The following is a 25,327-nucleotide window of genomic DNA, read 5'->3' as shown; positions in this document are numbered from 1 at the left end:
AATTCAGTTGTCAGCTGTCAAATCGCGAAAAAATAGAAAGGAGACAATGTTTTTGATGACCAAAACGGCAGTGAGTCGGAAATAAGGTAACTTTTTCAATTATATTGATTTTGAAGAAAAGTTTCTATTTTAGTCCTAAAAGCTCTGGTTTTCCCTTGAAACCCATCGTTTTATGACAATATAAAGCGAGACAAACTGTCAAAATTTTATCTTTTGACTATGTTCAGCCTTAAACGAAAAATGAAATTGAGTTCGCTTGGTTTTAATCGGTCGATCAATTTCGATGTTCAGCATTCGAAATACAATTTTTAATTAAAAAGCAAACAAAATATTTTTTGCTTAAGAATTCTTAAGTAACCCTGAATTTTTTTCCAAAGCGTTTTTTGACATTTCTGAACTCAGAGCGATTAGCAAATTCTCTGATTTCTTACTCGAAGAAAATCTCTGGATCCATTTTAGGTAAAGTTGAACGAACAGACTCAGAATTTATTTGTGTTCACACCTTCAATTTTATAAGTTTTTATAAGGTGGGGTCCACATTCATAAAATATATACATAGTATGTTTAACACATATGGCTTGATGAATATTTGACGTTCACATTTGTTTATTTATTTTATAGAAGGAAAGACACAAAATCTGTAATAAAACAAACAAAACTGCAATAAAAATTCAGTTGTCAGCTGTCAAAGCGCGAAAAAATAGAAACGAGATAATGTTTTTGATGACCAAAACGGCAGTGAGTCGGAAATAAGGTAACTTTTTCAATTATATTGATTTTGAAGAAAAGTTTCTATTTTAGTCCTAAAAGCTCTGGTTTTTCCTTGAAACTCAGCATTTTGTGACAATATGAAGCGAACCAAAGTATCAACATTTTATCTTGTGGCTATGTTCAGCCTTAAACGAAAAATTAAATTGAGTTGGATCGATTTTAATCGGTGGATCCATTTCGATGTTCAGCATTCGAAATATAATTTTAAATTAAAAAGCAAACAAAATATTTTTTGCTTTAAAATTCTTAAGTAACCCTGAATTTTTTTCCAAAGCGTTTTTTGACATTTCTGAACTCAGAGTGATTAGCAAATTCTCTGATTTCTTACTCTAACAAAATCTCTGAATCCATTTTAGGTAAAGTTGAACGAACAGACCCAGAATTCATTTGTGTTCACACCTTTAATTTTGTATGTTTTTATAAGGTGGGGTCCACATTCATAAAATATATACATAGTATGTTTAACACATAATGGCTTGATGAATATTTGACGTTCACATTTGTTTATTTTTTTTATAGAGGGGAAGATACTACTGCCACACACAAATTCTGAAATAAACCAAAAACAAATTGCAATGACAATACAGTTGTCAGCTATCAAAGAGCGAAAAAATAGAAAAAAGAACTATTCGGGCGTTGAGTTCGAGCTTACGATGTACACGATCTTACGATCTAAGGCGAGTACAAAGCTTGAGGTAACATTTCCGATATTTCTATAATATGTCAAAGTCGGAACACCCGAAAACCGTGATTGGAGTTAATATTTTATCACTAAAATAGAACTTTTTCCATTCAAATAATGGGTGTATTCATAAACGCAGAAAATCTGCGCTAGTAACTTGTGAACGCACTCCCAATGCAGAATGTCTGCAGTAAACAAAAAGGTCTGACTTAAGAGCCTTGCACATGAGAGCGAACAACGAATGAACGAATGGACGAACAAACGTGATTTTCAAAAGTCAATTTCAAACAAAAACACAATTAAATTATAAGAAACCAAGTGACACTTATGTTAGGATAATAAAATTTGCATTTTGTTCTCTAAAACAAGACAATTTTGTAAAAACAATTTGTTAGCAACGAATTGCAATGTGGTTGCTACGAACTGTCAAACTCTATTCGCGTTCCACATACAATCCACACTGCAACGAATAAAATGTTCGCGCTCAACTTAACCTCAAAATTATATCTCTCTTATTTTGTTTGTTGAAAAGGGTAATTATAAATTGACAGTTCGTCGCTGTCTGCGAATAGAAACAAAGCTCAGGTGAAAGAAAAGTCAAAATATGCGAACATCCACAGTTCGTAGTTCGTAGCTCATGTGCAAGATACTTTAGTCCGATTTGTATGTAAACAGAGTTCATAAACGTCAGAAAAAAATGGCTGATATTTAATTTGCTTACCGAAAAATAAAATAAAATTGTAATTATTTTTGCAGCCAAACAAATTCAGCTGCACAATCTGACCGACGCTGATGACAGTCTGACGTTTATGAACGTTGGGTACTGCAGTTCGACTAGGTTAGTTCGATCAAAACTCTGACTTTATGAATGCAGATAACGCAGTTCTTAGTTAGGCTGACGTTTATCAATACACCCAATGTTTTTCCTAAGATGTGCACTTCATGAAATCTTCCTAAGAAATTAAACTTCCGTCAGGAATAAAACCAACAAAATATTCAATATAAATATTTCTAGATTCGTTAAACGAAGTTTTCATGTTTCCAAATTCGAGTCAATCGAATTGTTTTTATCAATCATATTTGAGAATATAAACTTCTTTCACAATAGTATTGTGTAGACGGGTCTTAATTGGTACCAACAAGAGAAAAGTGCCCTAAATGAGCTGACACCAATAAATTTAGATTTCAAACCATTTTTGTTGCAAATTTAAAAAAATTAAATGCATTTTTGAAGCGTGTGTCGTTTTATGTATTATTAGTAATGGTGAAGTTTTTACTTGTCAAATGTCAAAGATGACAGATTCAAAAGCGATAGTTGTTGAAATATCACGTTATTTATAGTGAAGCTATTTATAGAAAGAAGAGAAACTGGTAATATGTACGCAATGTAGACTATTTGTCCGTCCTGTGGAGTGAATTTGAGCCACTTAAAAATTTACGAAAAAACACTTCTTAAAATAAATAAAACCAACTAGGTGGCGCAACAGTCCGTTGAGAACTAGGACCTAGTGACTTTCAACTCTCAACCATTTCTATGTGCAAATAATATTGTGAGGAATGGAGTTGGCCTACAATATTTAGCCGATTCCAAACAGCTAATTTGAGAAAGCACATTAAATATTCTTGAAGGATTTTTCAGAACATTTCACAAGACAGTACCCGTGCAAAAAAACTTTAGATGACATAGGCGGGGAACCAACACGAATTTTGAATGAAATTAATTCAGTTTTTGGAACTATTCGTCAAGTTTGATCAGTTCAAAAGGCCCAACTATAATAGGCATAAGCAAACATAAGCTTATGTCAAAAACCCAACGAAAATTCACTTAAGTTTGCGAATAGCCATAATGCAATTTTGCTCACGTATCTACATGACAGATTTTACTTATGCGGCGAGCGACTGGGATCGCTTTTGCTTAAGTTTGCTTAAATTAACGAAACTGAGAAAAATTTAACGAAACGAAGCTAGACTCCATTATGTTCAATCGTATTAAGATTCTTTGTATTCGCAAGTTTACTTATGTGCGCATATGTTAGCTCATGCCTATTATAGTTGGGCCTAAGACATTAAACAAATGATCAAATCTTCGTTAAGTACATTTTTAAACATTTGAATGGGGCTCCTCAAGACTCGATCCATCCCTGAACAATTATCATTGTTGAGACTTTAAACATAAGACTTTTTTGTTTGGAGTTTATTTTTAAAGTCTTATTGCCTATTTCTTCACTTCAAGTTGTTGTAGGTACGAGTATTATATGCAGTCTAACGAGTCCGACTGGGCCTCAGGTGTGCAACATAGCACTGTACCGTCACCGGGAAGGTATACATAGATAGGTATAGCTAAGGAACTATATACATAACATCAACTTCAGCCCAACAGCATAGCACTCGCGCCATGGTCATGATAATAAACTGCACTATAAGTGCAGGTAATTTTATATAAAAATAAATAAATATACAGACATCCACTCGAGAATGGGATCTGCACCTCGGAAATTATTGCAAATGAACGGATAATGTCTCTTCGGATTCTCGTTGCTCATTTGTTAGGTTAGTGGTAAGGCAGAGGGTAAGGTAGAGGGTAAGGTAGAGGGTAAGGCAGAAGGTAAGGCTGAGGGTAAGGTAGATGGTAAGATAGATGGTAAGGCAGAGGATAAGGCAGAGGATAAGGTAGAGGTAGGTATTATAGGTACCTAGGTAGGCAGAGGTACTTTTTTTTAGTGTGCTTCTCAGATGGTTTTGTTTTATTTTTATCTTTTTCACTTAATCTTTGTGGTCACATAGAGAAGGTACAGATACAGATAGGTATGGGAGAGAGGGCATCTGGCCTGGCGGCTAAGTCATACAACTGACAAAGATGAAGATGATCACGATTTTGATGCTGCGAGGACAACAACAAGGATGATGATAATTATGATGATCACGATGATGATGATGATGACTAAAATGATAATGAAGATGACGATGATGGTGAACAGAAACAAAACGACGACAATTGAAGCTTTGTAATTGTTACAGTTGCGCTTGCGCCTCTCATCTTGATTTAGCAACATTATGAAGAAGGAGACAGACTTTTTTTCGTATAACAAAACTAAAATAAGAAAATATGAAGAAAAATGAACAAAGTCTCAAGATCAGAAGAGGATTACAACAAAAAAAGGATTGTAATCAGTATGGAGTGGCAAAGAGGTCAACGCATGCTGGCGAGCGATGCACACTTGCTAATGCGTTCTTGGTTTCTTTTTGTTAAGTTTGGTTTAAGAAAAAAAAAACTTAAGATTTAGATTGTCGGATGGATACATATTTATCTTGGGTTATAATATGGGATTGGGGTTTTTAAATTTGTTTCTATAATTTATTACATCACGTAGGACTTGAGATTTGATGAGGTTTCAGGTAAGTTGAAAGCATCATAGGTGATATAAAGGGTGTTTTTTTAAGGGGTACACGACTGAGAATTGGAATAACACAAAGGTGATTTTTTATATAATTTTCTGGCATATGTCCGACTAATCTGGAGGTCCAATTTTTGATGACATTTTCAAACACTTGTCCTCCAAGTGGTGGCTTGTAAAAGGATGTAATCTTTTGGAAATACAATCGTGTATCTATAAAGATTGCATTCATTGAATTTTGTTTAAGATTGGGACTTAAAATTTTCTAATCTCAAATCATTTGACCGAAAAAAGACAGCAATCATTTGAAACTTCATGCATTCTTTGCATTCACTAGAATTCTTCTTTTAATTCTTTTGAAGCCCTTGCATTCATTTGCCTCAAACGATTCAATCAGTTGATTGCATTCAAATTATTGGAGACAAAATGATTGCAGTATTCTTAAGGTGAAATGATGGTTGATTTTAAAATATTAAGTCTCAATCTTTAGTTAAATAAATGCAATTTTTAAGTTGAATTCAATAAATAATTTATAATAATTGCATTCCCAAAAGATTGCATTCTTTTTGAAGCCTTGTGCAAGCTGGAGACTTTACATATAAGAAAATAGTCAAGCTTGGTTAGATCAAACGATCTTGGAGGCCAATTCAAGAGTCCGTTACGGTTACGTAAAACTATGCTCTTCCTTAAAGTTTCTTTCAAAGAGGTTAGTTTCCGTTGGTATAAAGCCAATCGTACTGGGGAAAGCCGGAAAGAGCTCAAACAAGCCAGGAAGGCCTGCAACGCCCATATTCGACGGACCAAATTTGTACATGACCAAAAATTAAGACAAAAAATATTGCAATGTCCCAAAGGCAGTAAAAATTTTTGGTCATTTGTAAAAAACATGAGGAATTCTTCCTCTTTATCGGTTCCTACGCTGGTTGTCAATGGCACTCCATTTGTTAGTTCTTTAGAGAAAGCTTATCTCTTCGTTAGGCAGTTCGCCGCCAATTCAACGCTGCCAGTGAGTTTTATGACTTCGCCTGTCATCGAGCGCGTTAGTGATTCTATTGGGACAATCTTTTTTCGCACTCGTACTGTGGCGAGAGTCCTACATGATCTTAATACACATAAATCTGCTGGTCCAGATGATATCCCCGCTATTGTTCTGAAGAGGTGTTCTTCACCGCTGGCAAAACCACTGCGTAAGCTTTTTCATCTGTCCTACTCCTTAGGTCTCGTTCCGAGAGGATGGAAAACTGCATTTGTCCAGCCCATCCAAGGTCACGGAAATGCTGATTAATTATCAGCTCAAGAAATATCTTGAGGATCGCAAGCTTCTTAATGACCTGCAGTACGGTTTTCGAAGCAATAGGTCCACTGGTGATCTCATGGTTCATCTCACCGAACACTGGAACAAATCTTTGCATCGCTTTGGAGAAAGAAAGATTATTGCACTTGATATTTCAAAAGCATTTGATAGGGTTTGGCATCAGGCTCTCTCATCGAAAGTGCGTGCTTTCGGTTTGTATGAATCCCTGCTTCATTGTATTAGTAATTACCTTTCGAATCGTTCAATACAAGTTGTATTGGATGGATTCAAGTCTGAAAACCACAAAATAAATGCTGGTGTGCCTCAGGGCGCTGTTTTATCTCCAACACTCTTTCTCATTTTTATTAATGATCTTCTGTCTGCAACATCTAATCCAATACATTGTTTCATAGTACTCTTAGCTTTTCATATTCGTTTTCAGACTCACATCCCTCTTCTTCGGATGTGGAACTGCAACGACAAAATATGAAAAGCTCATTAAATTCCGACCTTAAAAGCATTGGGATTAAAAAACCGCTTGAAATTCAATGCTTCGAAAACCCAATGCTGTCTTGTATCGTTAAAGCGAGATATACCCCAATTGCCATTATCCATGGATGGCACTTGCATCAATGAGGCTGGACACGTCGATATTCTCGGTATGTGTCTCACCAACCACCTCTTGTGGAATGGGTTTACTTAGGTGATGCAAGAAATATTTCACCCCTTCTGATCTGGCTGTTATCTACAAGACTTTGGGCTGGTGCTCCTGCAACTTACTTAGGTAAGCCTCTTGGATAGTATTGAACGTAGAGCATTTAAATTGATAGATGATAATATCATCATAAGTTCATTTACTTCGGTTGAACATCGCCGTAAGGTCTCTTGTCTGACCCTTTTTACCGTTATTTTAACGGCTTATGCTCTAGTGAAAAAGCCAGTTGCATTCCTCCCCTTAAACAGTTCAACAGTAATACTCGAGCTTCTAGGAATGTTCATCAGTATACCTTCGAGCCCGATTTCGGCTGTACTGTAAAATATAGAGATTCGTTCTTTAGCCGTACTTGGCGAATGTGGAATGCCTTAGCACACTCTGTTTTTCCAAGTCATTGCAATATTCAGGAATTCAAAACCAATGTGTACCGACATCTTCTTTCAAACCCTCTCTCCTCTTCCTATTGCTCACACTGTGCCAAAATAACTATTCTTAGAAAAAACTGCCAAACTTCTTATTCATTCGGGGCTAGTGACACTAAAAAATTTTGTTTAGTACAAAGGGAGCAATGATACTTTTTCCCGGGGTTCGTACTACGAATAAACCACTTGACAGCTAACAGTATAGCCGCTGGATATAATAGTGCTGCCAACTTGAAGTTCCATGCTTAAAAAAAGAACTGTCACTAATTCTGTCAAGTTTTCACTAATCATATGGTCGTGCCTTAAATATATAATTTCTACTTTCAGATATGTGTTTAAGTCTATTATTTAATATAGTACTAATAAACATTAAGAACCCAAAGTTCTCATGTAGGCAGATAAATAGTTATGATTCTATTTATGTACAATGTTTATACGTCACTCAGTAAAGTTTATGCTATAATGTAGTGTACCTAATTTTTAAAAATTCTTCAATTTTAAGTTAAACCCATTTCACACCTTGAACATGTGTGACATCGAAAACAAAAGATAAACTAAGTTACCAAATGTGTAGTTATAAATATAAATATATTTAAAATTATGCAAATATTAAATCAGCAGGTGGTCAAATAAGTTGTATTTTTAAACGAATACTTAGACACACCTACAAATATTGAAATATGCAGATTAGAAGTCTTGGTGTCACAAAACTATAGGTTTTAATAATGCACAAGTTTAAATTCAATTGACATGTTTTACTGCGCCATCTGGAAATCCAAGATCACAATACATTTAAAAATAAATATAAAAAATTTAAAACTTCTCAGTGCTTTAAATAATCATGTGAAATTCAAAAAAACAACCAAGGAAACAATTAAAATTTCCTTAATTTGTTGATGTGACATTTCTGTACTAATTAAAATTTAAATTGCGAGTTTTGAAGTTTCAGCTGACAGCTTATCAAAATTATATGGTACACTACACTTACCGACATCTTTGACATATAGGTCTTTTCTTACTCACTTTCCCGTTACTTTTTAACTAAAGAGGATTCACCTGTCATTTATAACGGTACGGAGCTATGATTAATGATTTTCTTTGGTAGAAATTGGAAAATAATAATGCAGATGAGAAAAATACAGTTTTGTTTTTGATATCAAAATTAAAACTCTTGTTGGAAAACCCTGTAACAATGTTCAAAAGTTCGTTCTTATTGATTAAGGGGGCGTGTCCATTTTCACATTGTTTTTATTATAAGAAACTAGCACACCCGGCAAATCATTCGGAATTATTGGTATTCGAGGAATACATACATTTTCGTACTTTCCGTTAATACTGGTTGCCTCAATCAAATTCGGCTTAAGTCTTTTAACCCCAAGTCGAGTACCGTTGCAAAGTCGCGGTGAATTCAAGTCATAATAACTGAAATAACTTTGAGTTGAAATCCTGGTAACTGCAAAGAGTTCAAAAACTCCGTTGGATAACTCACTACATCATCGGCATTTGGTATAGAATCAACGGATTTGTATGTCACCAAATCGCCAGCGATTTTTGATTATTGTCGTTGACTTAATCAAGCATAATTCTGCGAATTTTCACTAATGTTTCCAAAAACATTTTTAATAATAGTTGGCGTTGGTAAGAGTAATTAATCCAGTTTTCGCAACAACTGCCACTTTTCCATTTCCAACAATTGTGCAGCACTTTGATCATTTTGAAGAAAAAAGATTTTGAACTTTAACTTCGATAGATCGAACATTATATTCCTTTGAACGCCAACGATAAACTGGACATCCATCGTTCCCTGTGACTGTTTCAGCAACTAACGGTCGCAGATATCGTATTGTGCACTTTCCATCAGCCATGCAAGGCGATAATGGATTTAATGCATCGCAAGGTCCATGCACCATCTGTGTCGTCACAATGTCGTGTAGATGGGGATCAGTGACTGGATCAGGAATTTCAGCTGATATGATGTCATTCACTTAATTTCAATGTAATTTGTTCAGCAACTAAATTAGGATATGAGCATAGGTACTAGTCCACACTTTTGACATTCCACCGAGTACATATAACACTGGAAGCACCTTGAGTTTTTGCTAAAATACTCTTATGATGAAATCATGCCGATCTAGCGGTTTTTGGCCCGGGTCCAACTCACGTTCAATTTCCGTACACATCGGATTGCATGTGAACGTAATATATAAATTTGAAGTTACATAATTTGACACGTACGTCAAAGCGTATTCGTGCATGTTTCATGAGCTTCCGATATAAGATGATGGGAGAATCGTCAGGCGTCAGAAATATGGTTAAAAAAGGTTTCCAAAAGTAATCTTTGGTTTAGAATATAGGGCCCTTGAAACGTCAAAAAATTTAAAAAAAAAATTCAATTCCACAAATCGGGACTCTTACATTAGCTTCCTATGAGAACCTAAAATCTTTTCTGTTGAAATTTTTACTGAATTTTGTCTGCTATAAACCTTACGGAGCCCAAGACCTTTCCAAGGAATGAAAAACCGCGGAAATCGGTTAGTGCGTTCTGGAGTTATAGCGTCAGGAAGGAAAACCCGACTTATTTTTATGTTATAGATTAGCCATTTCCAAGGATTGTAAAAATGATAAAATGGGCTACATGGCTCGGAATGCATACATCTAAACTTGCAAAAGAGAATAATGTCTTGGTAACAATAAAAATAAAGCACCTCAGGTTTCCTTACAACTTAATAGACATCAAATTACGTTTTCAATTTCTACTACACTTTGTTCATCTATTCATTCAGATCCCTGGTAGCCCTGGAAAAAACATAATGTATACAACCTCTCTAATGGTGAAGGAGGACAATAGCGACACCTGGGAAGCCTTCCAGAAACTTATGCTGGGACAGTTCAAATTGTGAAACAATCGCTTGCACCCCGAGCACACCTGTTAATTTACTAAAATGTTATTTTCCATGAGAGTACTAAAAGTTTTTTATGCAATATTGGTACATAAAAATATTATCTTTGACTAAGGCACTTTACCCAACAAAGAAAGAAAAGAGTAGACTTCTACAGGTACATCAAACTGACAGTAAAGAAAGTACATTTTGACAGCACTTTAAAAAAAGTGCTGCCAAAAAACCAATTTGTCTTTACTTGATACCTACTTAAAGAAAATGTCACGCAATTGCTAAAGAATGTGTGGGAGTCTCTCAACTCGTCCTAGAAAATGACCATGTGTTAACAAATGTCAAACAAAGCCAATGGTTATTGTAACCTATTCTGACCTTTAAATCTGTACAAATTTGTAAGTTGATTTCTCAACTATTTTGTAGCAAATTTACATGCAGATAAACATGACAAATAACGGCATTATGAATCATCTGGAGACAAAACAAAAAAACCTACAGCAACACGATTTTCCATAAATTTAGTAAATATCTAAAGTACCACTAAAGAGCACAGAGTGTGCAGTGCATTCCAATCCAATGAAACTAGCCCACCTGCTTTGCGTATTATAGGCAGGGGCTTTCACTCTTCTTCATTATTTCAACAGAATATCCACCTCAAAAGATTTATACTGCATATCCCGCACAAACTGTATTGCCCGCATATTTATTTTGTTTCCCCATAGATATTTGTGTTACACACTTAATTAGAACATGATAACGATGACAGCTTCACATGAAGAAAACGTTATTACAACTTCTATATTAGATACAACAACTAGAAATATTGCAACCAACATAAACTTTCAATTCTTCTCGGATCATACATTCCCGTTTATATAAATAAACAATAAAGTCTGATTGCACCAAATATAAAATCGCCAATAACTCGTTCACGAATCGAAATCAATGTTTTCAGGTCGATTTCGCAGTCGATTTCGCGTCGTTCGTCGTCGTCGCGTCAACTCAACGGTCCGGTATCGGTCGGTAAAACAGGATGAAAGCTGTACACAACAGTTTTAATTCTGTGCGCAGTTTCTTTGTGGAATAATCTGGATTTTATGTGAGTCGCTAGTTGAGTAGATTTATAGAAGTGTAAACTATTTTCAAGGAATCTTGCATTTTAAAATTAAATTATTTTGTGTGAAAATTCAAACGCGTAAACATTTAAAAACTAATTACCGTTATTATTTTTGTAAAGCGAAAAATTATGAGCTAGTAGAATAAATAGCTAATGCAGAAACACAATTTAAATATTATTTGACAGGAGGAAAACGGGCAAATAATTTTCTGTCAAATTCAAGCAATAGATTGTTTTTAATTCGTTTAAGTACATGAACAACACTCCCTGTGGATTACTTTTTCTTTCTTAGTCTTTGTGCTATTTTTACTTGCAAGTTTTGATGTCATCATTCTCTATTCTGATGGAATCACATCACTGTTACTGTCTTAAGCGTTCTTAATTTCCTGAAAGAAGTATGAATTAGCTTATAAACGCACTGATCTGCATGACCGACGACTTTCGTTAACGTAAACGGACCCATTTTTGCAAAGTTTTAGAGGGATTAATGGCTGAAACACATACACGCTTCAGCTTCGGCTTCGTTTGCGTTACGTTAGGCCTGCTTCGAGGTTGCTTTGAATGTCATTTCTATTATTTCAACCCTCCAAAGAGCAAGCCGAAGCTGAAGCGTGTTTGTGTTTCAGCCATAAATGCGAAAAAGCTATATTGTTAATTGACTGATTTTAAAAAAATTAGAAATTACAAACTAAATATGATAGTTTTTTGTCGAGCAACTGTCAAAATAATAATAGAAATGTGTTTTTTTTTTCTACTTATGTATATGTAAATGAAGATGAATCCGCAAAACTGAGTAAACAAACGTCAAATTTTATCAGACAATTTGCAGGTTCAGGCAACAAAAAATACTTCATTTGCGGATAACTTCATTATTAACTTCCCATAGGAAGTTATTGTAATGGGTCCGATTTGTCAAATTGAAAATTTTGACATTTCTCGACGTTTCAAGGTCCCTAGAGTCGAAATAAAAGATTTTTAGAAAGATGTCTGTGCGTGCGTGTGTACGTACGTTTGTACGTCCGTACGTCCGTACGTTCGCGACGTTTTTTTCGTCGTCCATAGCTCAAGAACCAGAAGAGATATCGACTTCAAATAAATTTTGTTATACAGATAATAAGGCAGAAAAATGCAGAAAGGGCTCTCAGGAAAATTGCGTGGGTGGTTTTTTTACCATAGCAGTTTGAAAAAAAGGTGAAAATTTTGGTTAACCCTGAATATCTTACGAACCATAAACGCTAGAGACTTGAATTAAATTTTATATAATATATTGTAACGTGATACCAATCAGGTATATTTTTTGAAAAAAATCAATATAACGGTTTTTTTTTAAACCAATAAAACTAAAAAAAAAAATTTGTCACCTCCAAAATTTTACGACTTAAATATGATTTCATCTCCAAAACAATTTTATGCAACGAAGAATAATGTTTTTGACATCTGATACAATTTTGAGAAAAATCTAATTGACGGTTTTTTTTATAAAAAATAAAAATCTAAAAAAAAACATTACTCAAAGTTCGTAAAAATAGAATATCGTTTCAAATATCTTTTCAAAAACTTGAAATTCAATCTTATTTTATCTTATAAGAAATATTGTTTTCAACATTTTGAAAAACGTTGAGAAAAATCAAATTGACAGTTTTTTTACAAAAAATAAAAACCTAAAAAAAAAATGTATACAAGTTGGTAAAAATTGATTTTCGACTCAAATATCTTTTCAAAACTTCGAGATATTGGCTTTAATTTACTTTTTTCTTTCAGAAAATCTTGTTGTCAACATTCAGTTAAAGTTTGAAAAAAATCGAATTGACAGTTTTCTTTACAAAAAATAAAAACCTAAAAAAAAAATGTATAAAAGTTGGTAAAAATTGATTTTCGACTCGAATATCTTTTCAAAATTTTGAGATATTGACTTTAATTTACTTTTATCTTTCAAAAAATCTTGTTTTCAACATACAATTAAAGTTTGAAAAAAATCGAATTGACAGTTTTTTTTACAAAAAAAAAAACCTAAAAAAAAAAAATGTATAAAAGTTGGTAAAAATTGATTTTCGACTAAAATATCTTTTCAAAACTTTGAGATATTGGCTTTTATTTACTTTTATCTTTCAGAAAATCTTGTTGTCAACATTCAGTTAAAGTTTGAAAAAAATCAAATTGACAGTTTTTTTTACAAAAAACAATACTAAGACTTCGTAAAAATTTAAATTTACTTTCGACTCAAATAGCTTTTCAAAACTTAAAAATATTGATTTGAAACTTATTTTATTTCATAGAAAATATTGTTCTCGATATTCAGTAATTTTTATATAAAAATCCAACAGTCCGTTTTTTCATAAAAAATAAAATCTACAAAAAATAGTACGCAAAATTGGTAAAAATTAATACGAGTACATATAGACAAGCTTTTAAGCAAGACAAATCGACAGACGGGATGGGAAGTTATCAGTGTGGGTCGCATCCCAGCCTCTTTTTTGAAAGTAAATTTTGACCTAACAACTAGTTAGTTTTCCAAGTGTCATGAACTTCAAATTCAGAACTGTACTTCACAAACATATACATTAAGTTCAGAGTACAAGAACTACCAAACACATTATTGTCTACAAAACACTTCCCTCTCTCTTTTGTGTTGTAGAGAGATATTACTTTTTCCTTTTTTAAATTGACAAGGAGCCTTTTTACAGAAAACATTAACATTAAGAGTAATAAAGCTCAGCTTTCACTTGAATGAAAAAAACATGATCAGTTGTCATTTTGACATAAGTTGACTTGACTTGATAGTTAGGGAGATTTTTCTTTACTAACTTTCCACACAACTTTCCAATAAAGTTGCCTTAATTGGAAGGCATTTTTTTGACAGCTGGCCAATCAGATGCTAAAAACTTGCCTTACTTTCAAGTCCCTTATGTCACCTGAACCTGACCAATTTCTTGAAATCATGAGACGAAACCCACTTTATTGAAACTTTAATTACCAATAGATTAAGGCCATCCAAATTTTCTTTGATATCGTTTCTTTAAGATCGTATATCGTTTCTTTAATACCATTTTCAAATTGATAACTAAACCACAAATAAGCGTTAGGTGGGTGGGACTTTTGACAATCTTAGTACGGACTTTACTATAATATGTGCCATAAAGCGCGTCCTAAGAAGTTGCAAAACGTTATGCAGCTCAAACCTCAAGCGTTGAGAAGAAAGTTGACTTACATTCTTTTGATTTTTTTTTATAAATTAAACAACAGGGTAAAAACAATGCTGCTTTACACAGATCTGAAATTACAATGACAAAACAGTTGTCAGCTGTCAAAACGAAACAAAATAAAAAATAAAAACCATTTGAGCTTTGTGCTCGATCTTCTGATATTTACGATCTTAATCGAGCACAAACTTAGAGGTAACATTTTAGATTGAATCTTAAGAGTCCATTGTGTCTATAAGACCGAAAGCTTGATTGCCGTATGAAGTCTTATCATTCTATCTCGCTTTAATTTTAGGAAGACATTATGGCAGAAAAAAAATAAACAAACGTCAAAGTGAATTTTCTCAAGAGTGGCTCACTGGTATTGGAATTTAGAATGCGTTATTTCATTTTATTGTAAATTTTGACTTCAGGGAATGTTAGAAACGAAAAAAAAACGATATTTTGAATTGAAATAATTCTTATAACGGTTAATTCAATTTTTGTTTCCAACTATTCATATGCAAAAAATAAAACATTTATTACAACAACTCATCAAAATTCATAACTGTCACTAATGGAAAGAAAAACTAAAGAAAATTAAATTGTTTCAGTAGCTACATAACTTCAACAACAATGGAGAATTAATATTGAAACACTTATTCAATATAATAAAAGAAAAATACAATAATGAAAATAAAAAAAACTTTCATTGGACGGACAAACGATACAAAATGCATTTTTTTCTTTGATAAAATTAATTCGATTTGCATTTCATTAAAAAAATAAATTAATATAAAAATCTACGTGACTACATGAGACAGATAAACATACATATAATCGTACTCATGCACACATACATATGACGCACCCTGGTCGCGCTTTATTTTATGCATATTACAAGCGTCATCCATGACATAAAAGAAATCGAAAGTTTTATTTTTATTTATTAACTATTTTTTAGAATCTAAGTTATTGAAATGAGTACAGGGCATGAAAATGTTGAAAGCGCAAGAGTTTTAGCTTTTAAACAATTTTATTATTTCTGACATTTCAAACAGCTGTCACTGTTTTGGTGTTTTCAGATGCACTGCTTTTATTATTAGATAACTTTTTATTTGTATTTTGAGTTTTATCTGTTTCTGACATTTCAAAATAGTAGGTTTGTTTGATTATTTGTTTGGCACCAGCTGTCACTTATTTGGCGTGTTCAGATGCACTGCATCTATATTTGATAAATAATAATGAAGTTTTAAACATTATAATGCAAACAAATTACCAACCTTATTACACAGTCTTTATTTGCTAGATTCGGACTGTAAAATGTAAATGCATAACCATTTTTGTTTGACATATCAATGTTTAACCCAAAAGAAATCGTTTCTTTTGTAAGTTTAATACAAAACTCCGCAAATGAAGGCGTTCGATTTGTTACTTTGACAATACTGTCATTATATTTAGATTGACATTTTTCTTTTGCATAACTCATACAATAAGTTGGAAATAAAAAAAAAACTAAATGAGCGGTCATTACGAGTGCACAAACGTCAAACGCCCGGCCCCCTTATCTCATAACTCTTGTCACATTATAAGTGATAAAGAACTGTTTGTTTGAAAATTTCTATGGTCTATGTGTATACTGTTTTGTATAGGTTATGTTGAATTAGTATTATTAACATTCAAATGATGTCTTTAACAATAAAAACCAGGGAAGGGACAAGTTAAAAAGCAAAGAAATGTTTAATATTTGTTATGTGTATTACGAAATACTATAAAAAGGTAGCTTGCTGAATAAAATGCGGAACTATTTTCCAAATGGTCAAGTCAATGCAATGGAATGTATATTTTGTCGTCAATGGAGTAACCAACCGACTATGTCAAGAAAAAAAGCAACTTAATTCTCATTAGTTAATCAAATTGTGTTGATCACTAACAGTTTTATTAAATAGTATTTCACAATTTTAATAGTTCGATGGCTGATACAATAGATGTTGGTTTAAAGAGTTAAGTACTCGTAAGTTTTAATATCGATAACTTGCTACCGGAATAATTCCAATGAAATGTCATGTCACCATTGACATATTAGATGTTAAAAAAAGTTAGATGGGTTTTTTGATGGATGGAGTTCGAAGTTTTAAATATTTTGTTTTTTATAGTTGTATATTTAAATTTAAGTTTTTAACGATTGTTTTTATCTGTCAAAATAAAATCCATGTATAGCTATCATTGTTTTCCATCATTGAAATTGTTTGACAGGTTTGTTAAAATCATCGTTCAAATTGTCTGTCATTTAAAAAGAATTTTCCTGTGATTATTGAAAGCAAAACTGATAGTTGACTGATTTACCTATTTCTTATTTCTTTCATTCAAAATATCGACGGTAGCAGCACCTGTTGAATAATGGTTATTCCGTTGGACTCAGTCGTTCTTTGACTTTCAAAGAGAAAACAAGTGTTTATAAGTTGATAGTAGATAATTTTAAATTAAAAGTGCATTTGTAGGACTAAACTATTAAGAAGGCAGTAAGCCACGATATTAAATAGATAATCGGTAGCCCAGTGGAGGTGGCGTCCGAAGACAGATCGAAGGGTCGTGGGTTCGAGTGCCAGTCGGAGTCAACCAAAATTTTAGAAGCTAATGAAATAGAATACTTCTCTCCTTGCCTACATTTTACGGAGAGTGCAAAATTGATTAAAGAAAACCTTGTATGGTATGCGATTTAAGTGGAATAGCTCACATTTTGTTTTGAATAGGAGGGATATTTCCTCATAACGAGTTATCCATTTTGCGGTTTGAAAAGTATAGGGCTGGAATTCGGCATCTGTCAAACTAAATTTTTAGCCAGTCTCCAGCCAGCTCGGTCCCTAGCTAGCTGTTTCCAGTTTCGCTCGCCAAGTTGGTTGAGGTCTTCACCCACCTGAGTGCGCCACCTGAGTTTCGGTCTTGCTTTGCTGAGCCGCTGTCCCTCGGGATTGGATTCGAAGACCTTCCGGACTAGAGAGTTGATGTCCATTCGCTCTACATGACCCAGCCATCTAAGCCGTTGGACTTTAATTCTGCTAACTAGGTCAGTGTCGCTGTACAGCCCGTACATTTCGTCGTTATATCTTCTCCTCCATTCTCCATCTATGCGTACGGGACCAAAAATCACCCGAAGAATTTTTCTCTCGAAGCATTCTAAGACGCTCTCATCTTTCTTTGACAGGTTCCAGGCCTCAGCACCATACATGAGAACCGGGATGATGAGACTTTTATAGATGGTGATTTTAGAGGCTCGAGAGAGGACTTTAAATCTCAATTGCCTTCTAAGTCCAAAGAAGCATCGATTTGCAAGAGTTATTCTTCGTTTGATTTCAGCGCTGGTGTCGTTGTCTGTGTTAATAGCGGTGCCTAGGTAGACTAAGTCCTTAACTTCCTCAAAGTTATAGCTGTCCATGGTGACGTTTTGTCTAAGTTCAGTGTCCTTTTTTGATGACAGTTTATACTTGGTCTTGCCCTCATTGACCACTAAATCCATGTTCTAAGCTTCCGTCGCAATGCTCAAACTGACATAACGCTTTGATCTTCCAATTATGTCAATATCATCTGCGTATCTGAGTAATTGGATGGACCTTTGGAAGATTGTGCCTCTAGTGTTGACGGTTGAGTTTTGCACAATTCTTTCCAGAACGACGTTAAAGAAGTCGCATGACAGTGCATCGCCTTGTCTAAAACCTTTTTTGACATCAAATGCATCGGTAAGATCTTTTCCGACCTTGATAGAGCAGCGTGCATTCTCCATCGTCATTCTGCACAAACGGATAAGTTTGATAGGGATGCCAAAACTAGACATTGCTCGGTAGAGCTCTTCCCTATAGATGCTGTCATACTCGGCCTTAAAATCGATAAAGAGATGGTGGGTATCGATTTGAAGCTCCTGGGTTTTTTCCAAGATCTGCCGTAGTGTGAATATTTGGTCTGAAGCCACACTGATAAGGACCAATCATGTTGTTGACGAATGGCTTCAGACGTTCACATAATACGGTAGAGAGGATCTTATACGCAATGTTAAGGAGACTGATGCCTCTGTAGTTGGCGCAGCTTAGAGAGTCTCCTTTCTTATGTATCGGGCACACTATGCTGAGATTCCACTCATCGGGCATGCTTTCTTCCGACCATATTTTGCAGATGAGTTTGTGCATGCTCCCTACCAAGGTATTGCCTGCTGCTTTAAATAGTTCGGCTGCGATGCCGTCAGGTCCAGTAGCTTTGTTTGACTTCAGTTAAGATATAGCCATTTTCACTTCGTCGAGGTCGGGTAGGCGAAATTGTTGATCTGCTCGCCAAGGTTGAGTGGTTCTATTTCCCTTACAGCGGAATTCGGTTCGTCGTCGCCGTTATATAATTTGGAAAAGTGGTCTTTCCATATTCTCAATATAGACTGCGGTTCCAATACGATGTTTCCCTAACCGTCCATACAGACTTCGGTTCGTGGCTGGTACCCTTGGGAGGTTTTTTTTTACCTTTTGCTAAAATTAAAATTTACGAACCTCATTCCTGTTGTGACATCCCTCTATCTCCTCGATCGCGCGCTTCTCATGCTCTCCTTTTTCCATCTAAGAAGCCGGTGTTTCTCTCTCCTTTTCTGCTCGTAGAGCTCGCGAGCAGCTCTAGTCCTTTTGTGCAGCGCCGTTTTGTATGCCTCTTGTTTCGCTGCATGCGCTCTCCAGCCTTCGTCATCAAACTAATGGTTTCGCTGTGGTTGCCGTGTAAAACCTAGCACTTCAGAGGCGGTATCTCTGATGGCTGCAAGGCAATGTTGGCACTGGTTTTCAATGCTTAATGCAGGCAGCATAGGACTCCTTAAGAGGTTATTGGAGTCTCGATCGGAAAAGGACATGGCAGTCTCTTGCGATTGTAGCCGTCTAACGTCGAATCTTCTCACAGTACTTCCTTGTTTTGGCTTGGATCGGGATATCCGTAGCCGTACCTTGGCTTCAACGAGATAGTGGTCCGAGTCAATGTTGGCCTCTCGGAATGTTCGGATATATTGGATACTTGAGAAGCGTCGTGCGTCGATCGCAATGTGGTCAATCTGGTTGACGGTTGATTGATTAGGAGATTTCCATGCCCCCTTATGGATATTGAGATGTGTGAACTGCGTACTAGCTACCAGAACGTCTCACCCCGCAGCGAAATCGACCAGCATGAATCCGTTTTCGGAGCTAGTGTCGCGCAGGCTGTATCTCCCGATTATGCCACCAAAGATGTCTTCTCTTCCTAGCTTGGCATTCAAATCTCCTAAGAAAATTTTAATGTCATAGCCAGGACACTGCTCATAAGTCTTGTCCAAGAGCTCGAAGAATATGTCTTTGGTGTCTTCTTCTTTCTCCTCTGTTGGGGCATGCGCGCATATTAGGCTTATGTTGGCGAATTTAGCCTTGATGCGGATTGTCGTGACGCGCTCGCTCACACTGTTGAAACTCAAGACTATTTGCCTGGATCTAGTTGCAACAACAAATCCACACCCAAATAGAGGCTGTTTTTGTTCTCGGTAGCAGTCGCCGTAGTATATATCGCAGTCTTTTAGCTTGCATTTGCCCGGTCCATCCCATCGCACTTTTTGGATGGCGGTAATATCTGCCTTGCAGCAGTTTCGGGTTTCCGCTAATTGTTCGGCTGCACGTGGTCTGTTAAGGGACCTAACATTCCACGTACAGATCCGAAGTTCGTTGTCCTTATTTCGTTTGCGTGGGATGTCAACAGTGAATCCGTCCGTATCCGAGGCTTGTTGGTGCTTCGCAACTAATGGTATTTTTTACGTGGCCAGAAAGTCACCCCGACGGCACAACCCCCAACCTCTGGCCCTCCAGGTTCTTAGTTCCTTAGTATAATCAACTAATTATTTATTTTATTACTATATGTCAAAAAAGTATACACGTATTAGATCTGTTCGTTTATACCGAATACCTATTGTCAATTTCATACACAAAAATTGAAGTGACACTTAGAGTTCTATTTTCTTCTTGTTCTATTTCTAAACCAAAGGGGTTCCGTTCTTTTTGATGGGATAGAAATAAGCCATCATTGAAATTTTGATCATTGAACTGCTTTTATTTTAAAATGTTTGTCCTTCAAAGCTTTTACCTTATTTTCTAAAAGAACAAGCATTCTTCTTCGAGCAACTCTTTAATAAATAATTAAATTTGTAGTACCGGTGGTGGCTTGATGATTAGTGTATAGAACTGTCATGTCAATTGAGTAATTCTCCTTAAAAATGGTTGACAATTATAAGTCGTTCGTATTTTGCATAAAAACTGTAGGTCCATTTCCGAATGGACTCACAATCAGGAATGGTAGACAGCTATAAGTACTAAGACTTTGTTCTTCAAAGACTAATTTTTTGTTTTAAATTTTAAATCAATTTCAATCTCAGAACACCTTTCTTGTTAATAAAATAAAATTAGCAATCGGATGAAAAATTTAAGTATTTACAAAGATTTTGAAATCAATTCAAATGTTATTTAAATAATAAAATACAAACAAACTAAATTGTTAACGTAAAATTAAAATTTATAATAGAATTTACCAACAAATAAGCGCAACACGAGACTAAACATGGTCAGATTAATGGCGTACTTATTTCGATCTATTACCGAAAATTTTACATCATCTAGAACCGGAGAAAGAGTAAGTTAAACAAATTAACCAAGGAATATCAAACTTATCAATAACGGATTTTCTTTAAACTTGAATACAATGTGTACATAGCACTTTGAAGTCATAAGGTTGGCCCACAAATTGATAGAACAACGACAAGAGTTGAGAAGGTTTGATGAACAAAAGTTCAGAAGGCTAACAGCTATACTTAATGATGACTTATTTAATTGGAGAAAAGGGTCCTTCATATAACAATTAAATTATATTTGTAAATTATAAATTGTTAATAAACTTTTGCCAATCAATTTCTATAAGAAGTATGAAAAGATAAAAGTCTTTTTGTAAATCTTAGAGGACTTGATTGTCAAAATTGTAAAACAAAATTTATGAATTCGTGCATGTTTTCTGTATTGTGGATATTTTAAATGTTTTTTTTTTTAATGTAAGAATAAAACCCATGTTCGCCTAGAAATTATTTTGATTTTGGACTCTTTAGTAAGTTTTGAAGATTATACTCAGGCTAAGTGATTTACTGATGGAGGTTAAACTCCAGACGGAGTTTGAAATGCAAAGCGGTGTCACGCAGGGTTGAACATTGTAGTCAATTCTGTTTTTATTGCTGATAAGTCACGTGATTCGGACAGTGTTATCCCAAATGTCAGACTTGACTTATAGCTGTCAGACTTCAATGTATGCTTGTTCTTTTATAGTATCATAATCATAAATCTTCTACAATTTGCAAACTTAGATTATTAGATGTCTGCAAGACATCTTGAGAGTTTTCTAACCCAATCGAATTTCCAACAAAGAATCTTATACAAAAACTTTATATGAAAGTGGCAGTGAATTTTTGTTGTATACTGTGCGGGCACTTAAGGGGATATGAATACCCTTATAATGATTTAACTCGGTGCGACCAATTAGGAAGGGAGGATAGGATTAGAAAGGAGATATCGATAAACATTGATTTGAATGTCACATTGGAAAGAGTCTGGTAAAGCATTTCACATTCGTGTAGTGCGACTAAAAAACGAATCTCCGTACTTTACAGTGCGTCCGAAATTGGGTTCAAAGGTAAGCTTATGAGCATTCCAAGAAGAACGGGTATTACGGTTGAATTGTCTGAGGGAAGGAACGGAACTGTCTATTTCGCTAGAACATTGTTTATAAAAATAGCGATAAACTAATGACAATTCTACACGGTTTTTAATTCCCCATTGGACAATGCTCTCAAGATCAAAACGTAATGACGTTATCATACACTGCCGTGGATAGTCCACATCCGAAGAATAAGGATGGGAATCTTAAAAGGAATATGAAAAGCGGGGGAAACTTCAGCGAAACAATTTAGTGGGAAAGAACTTTCAGGCAAAAGAGCATTTATACCAATAAGAAAGAGTGTCGGAGACAAAACGGAGCCTTTGGGTGCATTAGCGTTTATTTTGTGGATATCAGATTTGAACCAGTCCAATACTACTTGAATTAAACGGTATAAAATGTAATTTCCAGACTCTATCAAATTTTTTTGAAATATGAAGTGCAATAATCTTGTTTTGTCCAAAACAATGTAAAGATTTGTTCCGGTGAGATAGATAATGAGATCACCAGATAACTTATTGCAACGGAAGCCGTACTACCGGTCATTGAGAAGCTTCCGTATTGCAGCGTTCCAATGACCTTGGGAAGAAGGGACGTAATTGCAACGGACGATAGTTGGGTGGTTAGGAGCACTAGCTTTTTTTTAAGGACAAGCTGGAAAAAATGTGTTTTCCATCCATTCGGAAAGAGAACTGTAGAGTAGGACTGATGGAAAAGCTTACGCAGAGGTTTTATCAGCGTTGAAAAACACCTCCTTAGAACAATAGGGGGAATACTATTCCGGCCAGCGGCTTTGTGAATGTCAAGGTCTTTAAGTATTCTAGCGAACTGTAAAAGTTGGAAAGAAAATTCGTTACGTAGAACCGTTTACGCTTTCAAGTACAGGTGGAGTTATATCACTCATCATCAAAATAACGGCAAACTTTGCTGCAAGCAAATTTGCTTTATCAATCGAGCTTACAAGAGGAGTGTTATTAAAAATCGAGCTTCGGAACCTACGTTGACGGAGTGTTAAGCACATTTTTAACAACCTTTGAGACATTGCCGTAGTTTTTGGTCATTTAAAAATTTAGTGCGTCGAATATGTCCGCTTCAGGGTTTTCTAGCTTGTTTGAACTTATTCCGGTTTTAGCTTTGTAATTCCGGAAACTTAAATTTTTGATTCTAACAACCTCATGCCCGATGAGTGGGATCACAGCACAGTTTGCCGGATACATAAAAAAGGAGACCCTCTAAATTCTGATAACTACAGAGGCATCAGTCTCCTTAACATTGCATATAAGATCCTTTCTGCCGTATTATGTAAACGTCTGAAGCCGTTCGTCAACATCCTGATAGGTCCTTATCCGTGAGACTTCAGTCCAGGAAGGTGCACTATGGACCAAATATTCACACAACAGCAGATCTTGGAAAAACCGAGAAGCTTCAAATCGATTCCCACCATCTCTTTATCGATTTGAAAGACTCTTCCATAGGGAAGAGCTCTACAGAGCAATGTCTAGTTTTGGCATTCCTGTCAAACTTATGCCTTTGTGCAGAATGACGATGGAGAGTGCACGCTGGTCTATCAAGGTCGGAAAAGATCTCACCGATGCATTTGATGTCAAAAAAGGTTTCAGACAAGGCGATGAAATTTCGTGCGACTTCTTTAATATTGTTCTGGAAAGAATTGTGCAAAACTCAACCGTCAACACTAGAGGCAAAACCTTCCAAAGGTCCATCCAATTACTCGGATACGCAGACGATATTGACATAATTGGAAGATCAAAGCGTGATGTCAGTGGAGTGTTTTTGAGCATTGCGACGGAAGCGAAGAAGATGGGTTTAGTGGTCAATGAGGGCAAGACCAAGTATTTGTTGTCATCAAAAAAGGACACTGAACGACGACGTCTTGGACAAAACATCACCATGGACAGCTATAACTTTGAGGTAGTTAAGGACTTTGTCTACCTAGGCACCGCTATTAATGCAGACAACGATACCAGCGCTGAAATCATTCGAAGAATAACTCTTGTAAATCGCTGCTTCTTTGGACTTAGAAGGCAATTTCGAAGTAAAGTCCTTTCTCGAGCATCTAAAATCATTATCTATAAGACACTCATCATCCTGGTTCTCAATAATGGCGTTGAGGCCTGGACCCTGTCAAAGAAAGATGAGATCGTCTTAGAATGCTTCAAGAGAAAAATTCGTCGGAACTGTACGTCCAACTGTAAGTCAAACGGCTTAGATAGCTAAGTGATGTAGAGTGAATGGACGTCAACGCTCCAGCCCGAAAGGTCTTCGAATCCAATGACGAGGGACGGCACAGTAGAGAAAGACAGAGACTCAGGTGGCGCACGCAGGTGGGTGAAGACCTCAACTTGGCGTGCGAAACTGGAGACAGCTAGCTAAGGACCGAATAGCTGCAAGCTCTGCTATTCGCCTCAAAGGTTCGTCGCAATGAACTAACAACAACATTGGCCACTCCGTTATTCTAAGGTATTTAGAATCAATTCCAAAGCACACAGACTACACCATCCCCCAACTGCAATTCGACAGAAACTTCGAGGTTTCTATACCTCCCAGATCGTTTTGGGAGGAAAGGACATTCTTGGAGGATGAGTCAATCCATTTTTACACAGATGGGTTAAAAACAAAAGAAGGGGTTGGTGGAGGTGTGTACTCTGAACGACTGAAATTAAGTCTCTCATTCGGCCTTCCCAAATGCGTGTTCCAGGCGGAACTTTTGGCGATAAAGGAAGTCTTGTCCTGGCTGAAAGAAAACGTTATATCAATATTTGATATCCGTCTGGACTCTGTCTCTACAAACTCTATAACAGTCTATAACTGTCGATCATCCCTAATGGAGATGGCACAACAGTTTAATATTCACCTTTGCTGGGTGCCGGGCCATAGACATTCCAGGTAATTGTAAGGCAGATGAACTCGCCAGGAACGGTACAGTACAGCCCATCCTAACACGTTTGGCACGTACTTGCATACCAATCGCTTCTTGTAAACTGTTGCTAATGTAAGACGCTGTGAGGAGGGCAGACAGGTCGCAAAAAACATCTGGCCAACATATGATTTAAAACGTTCAAGGTGCTTGCTCTCTCTAAGCAGATCGCATATAAGCTCGATA

At 35.7% G+C, this 25,327-nt stretch overlaps 1 protein-coding gene and 1 long non-coding RNA gene across 5 annotated transcripts in view; one reads left to right on the top strand and one right to left on the bottom strand.

The window, feature by feature from the left end:
• The window catches only part of LOC129953500 (tyrosine-protein kinase Fer), a 159,078-nt gene that overhangs the window by 27,533 nt on the left and 106,218 nt on the right, over positions 1-25,327 (bottom strand). The gene's annotated exons all lie outside the window — the stretch shown is intronic.
• Positions 20,884-21,580, top strand: LOC129953543 (uncharacterized). The gene is made up of 2 exons (XR_008782554.1): positions 20,884-21,138; positions 21,220-21,580. It is a non-coding gene; the product is annotated as an uncharacterized LOC129953543 (long non-coding RNA).

Source organism: Eupeodes corollae, chromosome 1 (assembly GCF_945859685.1).
Source record: "Eupeodes corollae chromosome 1, idEupCoro1.1, whole genome shotgun sequence".
Taxonomy (NCBI): Eukaryota; Metazoa; Arthropoda; class Insecta; order Diptera; family Syrphidae; genus Eupeodes; species Eupeodes corollae.
This window is presented reverse-complemented; position numbering and strand designations above follow the sequence as displayed.